Raw genomic sequence first — 12,333 nt, forward strand, 5'->3', positions numbered from 1 at the left:
AACCCTGGATGACTAGGGATATTGAGGCCCTGGTCAAGAAGAAGAAAGAGGCACATGACATGCGTAGGCAGCTGGGATCAAGTGAATCTCTTGAAGAGTATAGGGGGTGTAGGAGTAGAGTCAAGAGAGAAATCAGGAGGGCAAAAAGGAAACATGAAATTGTTTTGGCAAATAAGGCAAAGGAGAATCTGAAGAGTTTCTACACATACATAAAGGGCAAAAGAGTAACAAGAGAGTAGGGCCCCTTGAGGATCAACAAGGTCATCTGTGCGCGGTTCCACAAGAGATGGGTGAGATCCTAAATCAATATTTTTCATCAATATTTACTGTTGAGAAAAGGATGGGTGTTAGAAAACTTGGAGAAATAAATAGTGATGTTTTGAGGAGGGTACATATTACAGAGAAGGAGGTGTTGGAAGTCTTAAAGCGCAAAGAGGATTAATCCCGAGGACCTGATGAAGTATATCCCAGGACATTGTGGGAGGCTAGCGAGGAAATTGCGGGTCCCCTAGCAGAGATATATGAATCATCGATAGTCACGTGTGAGATGCCTATAGATTGGAAAGTGGCAAATGTTGTGCCTTTGTTTAAAAAAGGGGTGCAGGGAAAAAAGCCTGGGATCTACAGGCCAGTGAGCTTCACACCTGCGGTGGGTAAATTGTTGGAAGGTATTTTGAGAGACAGGATCTACAGGCATTGAGAGATGCAAGGACTGACTAGGGACAGTCAGCAAGGCTTTGTGAGTGGAAAATCATGTCTCACAAATTTAATTTAGTTTTTTGAAGGGGTAACCAAGAAGGTAGATGAGGGCAGTGAGGTTGGTGTTGTCTACATGGACTTTAGCAAGGCCTTTGTCAAGGTACCGCATGGTAGGTTGTTGCATAATGTTACATCTCACGGGAGCCAGGGTGACGTATCTAAATGGATACAAAATTGGCTTCTTGACAGAAGCCAGAGGGTGGTTATAGAGAGTTGTTTTTCAAACTGGAGGCCTGTGACCAGCAGTGTGCCTCAAGGATCAGTGCTGGGCCCACTGTTACATATCATTTATATTAATGATTTGGATGAGAATATAGTGGGCATGGTTACTAAGTTTGCAGACGATACCAAGATTGGTGGCATAGCGGACAGTGAAGAAAGTTATCTCCAATTGCAACAGGATCTTGATCAATTGGGCCAGTGGGTTGACGAATGGCAGATGGAGTTTAATTTAGACAAATGCGAGGTGATGCATTTTGGTAGATTGAATCAGGGCAGGACCGACTCAGCTAATGGTAGGACATTGGGGAGAGTTACAGAACTAAGAGATCGAGGGGTATGTGTTCATAGCTGCTTGAAAGTGGAGTTACAGGTGGACAGAGTGGTGAAGGCGGCATTCGGCATGCTTGGTTTCAGTCAGAACATTGAATACAGGAGTTGGAACATCTTGTTGAAGTTGGACAAGACATTGGTGAGGCCACATTTGGAACACTGTGTGCAATTCTGGTTACCTATTATAGAAAGAATATTAATAAACTAGAAAGAGTTCAGAAAAGATTTACTCGGATGTTTCAGGACTTGATGGATTGAGTTAAAAGGAGAGGCTGAATAGACTGGGACTTTTTTCTTTGGAGGCTATAGAGATCTTTAAAATAATGAGGGACATAGATAGTCAATATCTTTTCCCAAAGGTAGGGGAGTCTAAAACTAGAGGGCATAGGTTTAAGGTGAGAGGGAAGAGATACAAAAATGTCCAGAGGGGCAATTTTTTCACACAGAGGGTGGTGAGTGTCTGGAACAAGCTGCCAGAAGTAGTAGTAGAGATGGGTACAATTTTATCTTTTAAAAAGCATTTAGACAGTTACACGGGTACGATGGGTATAGAGGGATATGGGCCAAATGTAGGCAATTGGGATTAGCTCAGGGGTTTTAAAAAAAAAGGCGGCATGGACAAGTTGGGCCGAAAGGCCTGTTTCCATGCTGTAAATCTCTATGACTCTATTTCTGTTTACCAGACATAAAAATATTGTAAAGTGGAGCCAAAAAAAAGACTGGCTAACAGTCAAGCATCATCCAATTGGTACTGAATTATTTTGCTTTCCAATTGGCAATGAAAGGCACAAGGATAGATGAGTTGGCAAAGTACTGGCTGGAAGGTGGATCCAAATCATGTGATAAAGCCTCCAGGAATAGATTTAATCACAGGTGACAACCCCATGGCCATGTTTTTCTATTTCAATTGTTAAGGCAGCTGTTCAAGATCCCATGTTTACACATTTTCTAAACCATCTGGAATATTGTAGCGCTGATTTTTCAGACAACAGGTATGGTTTGGGAACAAATGATCTCATGTCACCATGTGAGTCTTGCCCACAAACACTTGGCACCAAGGAAACGGAGCCTACTGAAACAGATTTCTTGAAGAAAGTAGGCATGTTTTATAGGAAGTAATTTTTGTGCATCCTTTGCTGAATTTTGATCATTTGATACTGTTTATGCAGATTTCCATTTTTGATTTTTGTTTTGCCCTGCCAGTTTGACATTGTTTCGTTTTTGTTTACTGTGCGGACGGCATGGTGTCACAGTGGTTAGCACTGCTGCCTCAGAGTGTCAGGGACCCGGGTTTGATTCCCAACTTGGGCACTGTGTGTGGAGTTTGCACGTTCTCCCTGTGTCTACAAGGGTTTCTTCTGGATGCTCCGTTTCCTCCCACCGTCCAAAAGATGTGCTCATTAGGTATACTGACCATGCTAAATTCTCTCTGTGTATCCGAACGGGTGCTGGAGTGTGGTGACTGGGGGATTTTCAGGGTAACTTTGTTGCAGCGTTAATGTAAGCCTACTTGTGACTAATAAAAAAACAAATAAAATTTCTGATTTGCAATAAATCTTAGAAGAAAATGAGGTTGGGTATTCCATTGCAAGTTCCAAATGCAAAGCATTTCGGATGAGGAGGAGGATTTTTGAAAAGGCCAACAAATCCAAGTTCAGTAATTGCCAAGGTGTTTGGCTACATCAATTTCTAACTTGGAACCTGCATATACAGGCCACATTACATGCACATGGACATGTAATAAGAGACTTGGCCTCACAATAGCAACTGCCAAAAGCTGCACCATCTGCTGCATAATAATTTGCATTCAACACTGGATCAGAGACAACTCTTCCAATAAATGTGATGATAGGAGTTCATGGTACCAGATTGTTCCAATTTGCTCCAGGTTATCTGCCACATTAGACAGTCTGCTGTGCACACACATATCAAGCGAGGGACAACTGCTATGTGTGTTTGGGCAATCACTTTATCATCTGTGGAAAGGCTGAATCATCTGCACCACAGGATGCACATGTGTCACAAGATTTTCTCAATAAATCAATATTTCTACAGTCAATTGTGAATCTGACTAATTATATTGCTAAGGAAGCATATCAATGCGTGTTATTTGACTTCTGGACTTTCAGTCCTAACCTCTTTAGTCAAAACTTCAGCTAAAGTTATATGATTTTTGCAGTTTTTTTACATCGATATTTTATCAAGGACCATAGTCCAAATTTTGCGCTGGCAATCTGTTCTCAGGAATGCTCCTACATATTGTGCATGGGGAACAAATTGTGTATCAGTGCCTGCACTTTGTGACACAATTATTTCAAATGTGTCACCCTGGGAAATTAAAAAAGCTTTGACATATTCCCAAAGAAAAAGAGGAGTGGCAGAATCTATTCATCCTACTAAAGCTACAGGTTCAGTTAAGAAGGCCCTATTAACTTATCATTTAATGTCATAATATTTGTTCCTTTCCCTCAGTTGGGACAATACACATTAATTGATGCTGTCTCTTTAAATTTCAAATACATGCCATTTTTCTCTCTCACCATTAGCAGCTCTGGATATATTGGAGCAATCCATCAGCACCATTACCTTTAACAGATTGCAGTAATTTACTTGACTCTACAGCTTGGGAATAAGATAGAGCACATCTCAGACTACTTGACTTGGCTGATTCTCCTCTTTGAAATACATATTTGAGGCTTCCCATTGTAAAGCCCACTGATGCCAGTCAAGTGAACCAAGATTGAAAAAAATTTACAGCTGGCAAAGAGACTCACAAAACCTTAAATGTTAGCAATGTGTAAAAAAAAAACATATTTGAAATGGCCAAAATCTCTTGTCTCCACAGTAACCTTGGATGCTGTCTTTCTTGAACATGGTTTGGACTTGATGTCCCATATGGCGTGAGCATTTGGTGACAGAGACAACTGGCGAGAAGCAATTGGTGAGAGGAATAGCCAGATTTGTGCATTTGGCAATTTATTTTTTTTCCATTTTCTATCCTATTATCATGACTTGAATCTCTAACCCCGAACCCAACCCCAACTTTAGTTGTAACACTTAAACTACACCACATCCCTAATCATACAGACACAATGTGGGAAAGTTCTGACCCAAACAGTATTCTCAAAATACCTCCAAATGAAACTTCTGGTACATAATCCCTAACTTGATTCCTAGTCTTAACTCTAAACCCAAACCCAAATACCTCAAACTGTGATCTTTGTGCCTCAACATGAAATGCCCACCAAGTAGTACCTACACAATTCCTAACACTAACCATTAATCCTAACCTCTACACCAAGGCTTCACAAGCTGTGGGCCAAGATTTTAGAGTCACATACTACAAGGTACCAATAGCTGCTGTGGTTCTTAGGGTGGAATTTTTCCGTCCCACCTGCAAAGGAATTGTAATGGGCAGGTGTGAACCATGCAAAAGTCCCTTAACGTTGGGCGGGAATTTCTGGCCTTGGGGCGAGCGCAGCCAGAAAATCCCACCCTTAAGACTGAATGCTCACAGCTGCGTGGCCCCTTTAAATCCTTTGTATTTCCTAATGGTGGGTGTGATCTAACATATCTTTTAGGCTTGATTGTAGCTACAAAAATGCCCTCAGCAACTGCAGCTACCCCACCCCACCCGTCAGGGTCACACAAAGTCTGAGATACTAATCTGAGATCGCGGTCACACCGAGGAAAAAGTTTGGGAAATGCTGCTTTTTACTAACTTTAACTCAACTAACCCAGAATCCAACCCTAACCCTATCTTCCCAAATGTATTCCTGAATGCCAACCGCAATGTTAACTATAAATCTGACTGTAGTCCAACTAATTTCTACACATAACCCCTTACCCTAAATCCTAACCCCTAATCTCAACTACCTTGACTGCAACATCTAAGCTAAAGCTAAATCATCAATGGTACCCTCATCATTCTGCCCATTCACTCCACTATAACTCCTCAACCAAACCTGTCTTGAATCCCTAAACCTTTAATATTAACCTTAACTCAAACCCTAAATTCCTAACCTAATGCCTACTACTCTAGAGTGTAATACTAGAACAATTTCACCAACACTAAGCCTTGTTCCAAACCTGAGATCATCAGAAATAGGAGCATGTACACCAGATGGACTCATGTCTACCTAGCATTTAAAAAAATTCATGGCTGTTCATCAAATAAACTCAACTTTCCCACTCAATTCTGTAACCTTTGATTCCCTTACGGTCCAAGCATCCATGTATCAGGATGACACGGTGGCACAGTGGTTAGCATTGCTGTCTCACAGCACCAGGGATCCAAGTTCAATCCTGGCCTTGGGTGTCTGTGTGGATTTGCATGTTATCCACAGGTCTCTGTGGCTTTCTTCAGGGTGTTCCAATTTCCTCCCACAGTCTGAAGATGTGCAGGTTAGATGGTTTGACCATGCTAAATTACCCCATAGTGTCCACAGTGTGTAGTTTAGGTGGATTATCCAATGCATGGGATTACAAGGATAAGTGGTGGGCTGGGTAAGATGCTCTTTTGGAGAGTCAATGCAGATTCAATGGGCTGAATAGCCTCCTTCTGCATTCTATGGATTGTATGGTTCGATTTCAGCCTTAAATGATCTCAACACCTGTCCCTCTTAGGTAGAGAATTGCAAAAAATTTGCAATCCTCTCGGTGAAGTAATTTCTCTAAGTCCAAAATTAACACCCCCTATCTCATGAGGCTATAGCTTTCTGGTTCTAGACTCTGTAGCCACTCACAGTTTTAAGCTTATCAAGTCCTCTCAGAATCTTATATTTTTCAAATAGATCACTTCTCATTCTAAATACCAGAAGGTATAGCCCATTTGACTCAATCTCTCCTCACAGGAGAACACACTCATCCCAAGAATCAATCTAGTGATCGTTTCTTATATCCCCTTTAAAGATTGAAGAACTGGCTCCAGGTGTGGTTTCATGAAATCCTGTTAAAGCAGGACTTCCTTATTCTTGTTCTCCAACCTCTTTGCAATAAAGGCTAAAGTACTATTTGTCTTTTTAATTGCTTGCTGTGTTTGCTTGTTAACTTTAACTGTTTCTTGTGCAACGGTACAATTCATGTAGAGATTGATAACTATTAAAAAAAAAGGAATCTTCCATGACACCAATGGAAATAAACACATGGACAAGATTTCACTTTTTTAAGACTTTTACAGTTACAATGAAAATCAATATTGATCTAGCAGTAATTGATAGGCAATTAATACATCAAACTAAAGAGTTTTGCATTGACTAACTAATGCAACCAAAATATGTCTAATGAAGTGCTTTTACTCTACACCACATTTATGGCTGATATGTAGTATGAAAAGTAAAGCCTTATTTCTCGCTCCAGCGGAGGTTCACCTCTTTAGGTTTGCCAGGTTGAACCTTCGATCTTTGATAGTTGCTTCATTCAACAAAGTTTTCCAGATCTGATTATCACCAGCAAGACAGACCACAACAACCATTCCTTGAATCTTCATGATTGCTGTCTGCTCCTTTGAACAGAAATGGAACCCTTCAAAACATCCTGCTGAGCTTTAATACCGTTTCCCTGCTTTTCTGCTCCTTTGAACAGAAATGGAACCCTTCAAAACATCCTGCTGAGCTTTAATACCGTTTCCCTGCTTTTCAACAGCAGCAGTCCTTGTCCTTGCATCTCAGCAGCAGTTTTGCTTCTGTCCTGTGAACTATGTCCTTCCTGTGAGAGGTGCAAAAACTGCCACCTGATGTCCAAAGGGATTTATAATTGAGCTTTTTCTGTGGCAACCGGAGATCACACGGACACTTCTTTGAAGTTAGGTGCTCACAAGGAATTCATCCCCTTTTCTGTTTTACTTTGCATTAAAGCAGCGGTCCCAAACTGTCTGTGGATCCTCATGGGTTTGTGAAGGATCTACAGGGCATCCATGAAGCTGGCAGCTATTGAGTGATTGGTAGACCTCAGTTCAAATGTGCAAATTAAAAAAAAGAGCAATCAAATGGGCAAATTAGATCAAGACCCATTGGAGCACTAGTCAATAGTCAGCCTATCAGCATCCAATTCTCTAAGAGGCCTTGCTCTGATTGGCCCATATGACTTATTCCATTTTGCTATTGTTGGACAGAATATCCCGCGGCCAACAGCAAGGCCAAGGTAAGACAGGACAGGAAAGGGGCAGTGATGGTGAGGAGAAGCTGTGCGTGGTCTACTGGTGGTAATTGCAGGACCTTAATAAAGGAGCTGATGTGGTTTGGGCCTCAGGAAAGAGTGGTATGGTTAAAGGAACTGGTGGTGTTTGGGCCTTGGGAAAGAAGTTGGGGGGTGGAGGTAGTTTGTACCTTGGAGAGAGGTGAGTGAGTGCGTTTGTGCGTATGAGGATGTGAGTAAATTTCTGAGGATGTGTGAATGTGAGAGACGCGAGAAATGTGTGTGTGAATGTGAGAGAGAGAGAGACATAATTATGAGATGTGCATGTTTGTATGTGAGATGTGATAGTGTGTGTGAATGTGAGAGAGAAATGAGTGAATGTGAGAAGTGAGCACGTGTGTGAATGTGAGAGACTTGCATGTGTGTATGCATGTGAGAGAGAGAGATGTGAGTGTGTGAGAGGGAGAGAGAGATGTGTGTATCAAATATTAGAATTGCCTCCCAGCGTCATTCCTCCCATTGAAAATGACAAAGGGTAAGATTTACATACTTCTAATCAGATAACTTATTAATTATTACCAGATATGCATAGAGATAGTTAGAAGACCTGTTTAATTTTTGTGTTTGCACCTATTTCGTGGCAATAAATGGGGTGTTGACATTATGAGAGTGCTTGAGATTCCCTCAAGCTCTTGGGAGGTTACTCGGGGTTCCACAGCTTGGGAAGCCCTGCATTAAAGGTACATATAAGGTACATAAGCATCTGGTAATCAGTGTTCATAGCAACCAGGACATCCAAATCTATCTGAACACTGACATTAGTAGTTTCTCACCATCTTACAGTTGTTATTTTCCATACCAAAGCAATAATCTGATATTTCCCCAAATTATATTCCATCTGTCATCTTCTTGCTGTCTCTTTAAACTTTTCTATACTCCTTTGTAGATTCTTTGTGTTCTCCTCACAGCTTACTTTCCCACCTAACTTTATACTATTAGCAAACTTAAATATATTATGTTCATCCCCTTCACCTAAGTAACTAATACAGATTGTAAAAGCTAAGGCACCAGCTCTGGTTCTCATGGCACTCTACTAGCAACAGTCTGATAACCTGCAAATTTGAAATACATTTCTATTGTTTTCGGTCCATAACCAATCTTCTATTCATATTACACAAACCCATGAGCGTTTATCTTGTGTGTGGCAACCTATTGCCTTTTGAAAATTCAAGTATAGTACATCCATAAATTCCTCGTTAACTATCCTGCTAGTTAGATCTTCAAAATATTTGAATGAATTCGTCAAGCATGATTTCCATTTCGTAAAACCATGTTGACTCTGCCTTATCGTATTAAGATTTCTGACATGCTTTGCTCCTACTTAATCATGGATTCCAACATTTTCCTGATGACTGATGTCAGGCTAACTGGCCTCTAGTTCCTTGTATTCTCTTTCCATCCTTTCTTGAACTGAAGTGTTATTTTTAGCATCTTGCAATCCATTAGGATCAACCAGAAGATTGAAAATTTTGGAAGATCACAATCTGTGCAAGCACTATCTCTGTAGCCATCTCTTGAAACTCCAGGCTTAGGCTGTAAGGTTCAGGGGATTTGTTAACTTTCAGTCACATTAATTTCTACAATATCTTTTCTTTATTATTAGGTAGTCATTAGGCTAAGTTCTCCATAACTTTGGTTTTTAATGTCTTTTGATATTTTTAATATTGCTACAATTTCCTTAATCCCCATTATAATTTATCCTGTCTTAGATTCCAAGGGACCCACATTTACTTCAGCTATTCTCTTCCTATTAAATATGTGTAGAAGTTCCTACAATCTGTTGTTATTTTCTGTTTTCTTCTTTATCAAATTTCTGATCATGCTTTGCTGATCTTTAAAACTGTCTCAATCCTCAATCTTACTCCTCTTCTTGACAATATCATATATCTTTTCTTTTAAGCCAATATAATCTTTAACCTCATTAGGTAGCCATGGATGGGTCTTTCTTTTTGATAAATATAGGAACAGGAGTAGGCCATTCAGCTCATTGAGCTTGTTCTGCCATTTAATGAGATCATGGCTAATCTGTCGCCAAATTCCATATGCTTGCCTTTGGCCCATATCCCTTAATGTTTTTGCTTAACAAATAATTTTCTATCTCAGATTTAAAGATAGCAACTGAACTATCATCAACTGCTGTTTGTGGAAGAGAGTTCCAAACCTCTATCACACTTTGTGTGCAGAAGTACTTCCAAACATCTCTCTTGAATGGTCTGGCCCTAATTTTTAAGTTATACCTCCTAGTTCTAGAATCTCTACCAGTGGAAATAGTTTGTCTTTATCTACCCTGTCTTTTCCTGTTAGTACTTCAAAGACTTTAATCTGATCACATCTTAACCTTCTAAATTTGAGAGAAAATGGGTCCAATTTATATAATCTTTCCCCATAATTAAACCCCTGAAGTCCAGGGGTTTTTCTTGTGAACCTACACTGCATTCTCTCCAAGACCAATATATCATTCCTAGTGTGTGGTGCCAGACCTGCTCAGTGCTCTAAATCAGGTTTTGTATAGCTACAGCATACAACTTTTGTCACGAGATTCCAGACCTTTAGACATAAAAGCCAGCATTTTTGTCAGTATTAGCATTTTTGATTATTTTCTGTACTTGTTTGTGGCATTTTAAAGATCTATGCACCTGAACCCCTAAGTTTCTTTGGACATTTGCTGTATTTAACTTCACATCACCTAGAAAGTATTCTGATCTATGCTTTTTTGGTCCAAAATGAATAATGTCATACTTGATAAGTTGAAATCCATCTGCCACAGCTTTGACCATTCACCTATTCTATCAATATCCCTTTGTAATTTTATGCTATCTTCCACACTGTTCGTAATGCTGCCTAATTTTGTCATCAGGAAATTTAGATAGATGACCTTCTATGCCATTATCCAAGTCATTAATAAATAATGTGAACAACTGAGACGTGAACACTTCCTATTTGGACACCATGAGTCACATCTCACCAATTTGATTATCTACCTTCTATCCCTACCTACTGTTGCCTGCCACTTAACCAATTTCCCATCCATGTCAGTAATTTTGGCTTTAGTAAGATAATTATGTTGGCAACGAGGATGGGATTAAGTTTACTTTTCCCGAATCTCGCAGAGAAGGTGGCGATGTAACAAAGGATCCGGAAGAACTATGATTCTGTAAGGACAGAAAGAATGTTTAAAACCAGTGACCCAATCCAGGCGAGGAACATTGATTTGATTTGATTTATTATTGTCACACGTATTAACATACAGTAAAAAGTACTGTTTCTTACACGCTAAACAAAACATACCATTCATAGAAAAGGAAACAAGAGAGTGCAGAATGTAGTGTTACAGTCATAGCTAAGAGTAGTGGGCGAGAAGAGGTTTAAATGTCAACAAAGATTGACAAAGAAATTGATAAAGAAGGGTAGGAGAAACTATGAAGCTGGGCTAGCGCTTAATATAAAAAAGGATAGCAAGAGTTTTTATGTATATAAAAAGGAAGAGGCTGGCTAGGGTGAACGTTGGACCCTTAGAGGATGAGAAGGGGGACTTAGTGGTAGGGGATGGGGAAATGGCTGAGGTCTTGAATAACTTTTTTGTTTCGGTCTTCATGGAGGAGGACGTGAATAATTTGCCGGGTGTTAGAGATGGAAAGGTGGTTGGACTGGAGGGTCTCGATGACATTACTGTTACTAGAGAGGCGGTGCTCAACAGACTGGAGGGGCTGATTGTGGACAAGTCCCCAGGACCGGATGGAATGCATCCGAGGGTTCTGAAAGAAATGGCAGAGGTGATAGTGGATGCCTTGGTGGTTATTTTCCAGACGTCGCTGGATTCCGGGGAAGTGCCGGAAGATTGGAAAGCAGCTAATGTTACGCCGTTGTTTAAGAAGGGTGCCAGGCAAAAGGTGGGGAATTATAGGCCGGTTAGTTTAACGTCTGTTGTAGGTAAAATGTTAGAATCCGTCATCAAGGAGGAAATAGCAAGGCATCTTGAGGGGAATTGCTTGATAGAGCAGACGCAGCACGGTTTCGTTAAGGGGAAGTCGTGTCTGACAAATTTACTGGAGTTCTATGAGGATGTGTCTAGGGCGGTGGATAGAGGAGAGCCGGTGGATGTGGTCTTTCTTGATTTTCAGAAGGCGTTTGACAAGGTACCTCACAAGAGGTTATTGCAGAAGGTCGGGGGCATGGAGTTGAGGGTAGGGTGTTAGCGTGGATAGAGGATTGGTTGTCAAATAGGAGGCAGAGAGTGGGGGTCAATGGGTGCTATTCGGATTGGCGGTTGGTGACTAGTGGAGTGCCCCAGGGGTCGGTGCTGGGGCCTCAGCTATTTACCATTTATATAGATGATCTGGAGGAGGGAACCAAGTGTACGGTGTCGCAATTTGCTGATGACACTAAGATTGGAGGAACGGCAAATTGCGCGGAGGGTGTGGAGAGTCTGCAGAAGGATCTAGCTAGGCTGGGCGAATGGGCCAGGAACTGGCAAATGGAATTTAATGTTGGCAAGTGCGAGGTGGTCCACTTTGGTAGGAATAATGTAGGGAGGATTATTACTTACGTGGAGAAAAACTGCAGCAGGCGACGGTGCAGAGGGACCTCGGGGTCCTTGTGCATGAGTCGCAAAAACCCAGCTTGCAGGTGCAGCAGGTGGTCAGGAAGGCGAATGGGATGCTGGCCTTCATAGCGAGGGGGATTGAATATAAAAGTAGGGAGGTCTTGCTGCGGCTATATAGGGCATTGATGAGGCCGCAGCTGAAGTACTGTGTGCAGTTTTTGGCGCCGTACTTACGCAAGGATATTTTGGCCTTGGAGGGAGTGCAGAGGAGGTTTACTAGGCTG

The sequence above is a fragment of the Carcharhinus amblyrhynchos genome, chromosome 19 (assembly GCF_965287045.1).
Source record: "Carcharhinus amblyrhynchos chromosome 19, sCarAmb.v2.hapA, whole genome shotgun sequence".
Lineage (NCBI taxonomy): Eukaryota > Metazoa > Chordata > Chondrichthyes > Carcharhiniformes > Carcharhinidae > Carcharhinus > Carcharhinus amblyrhynchos.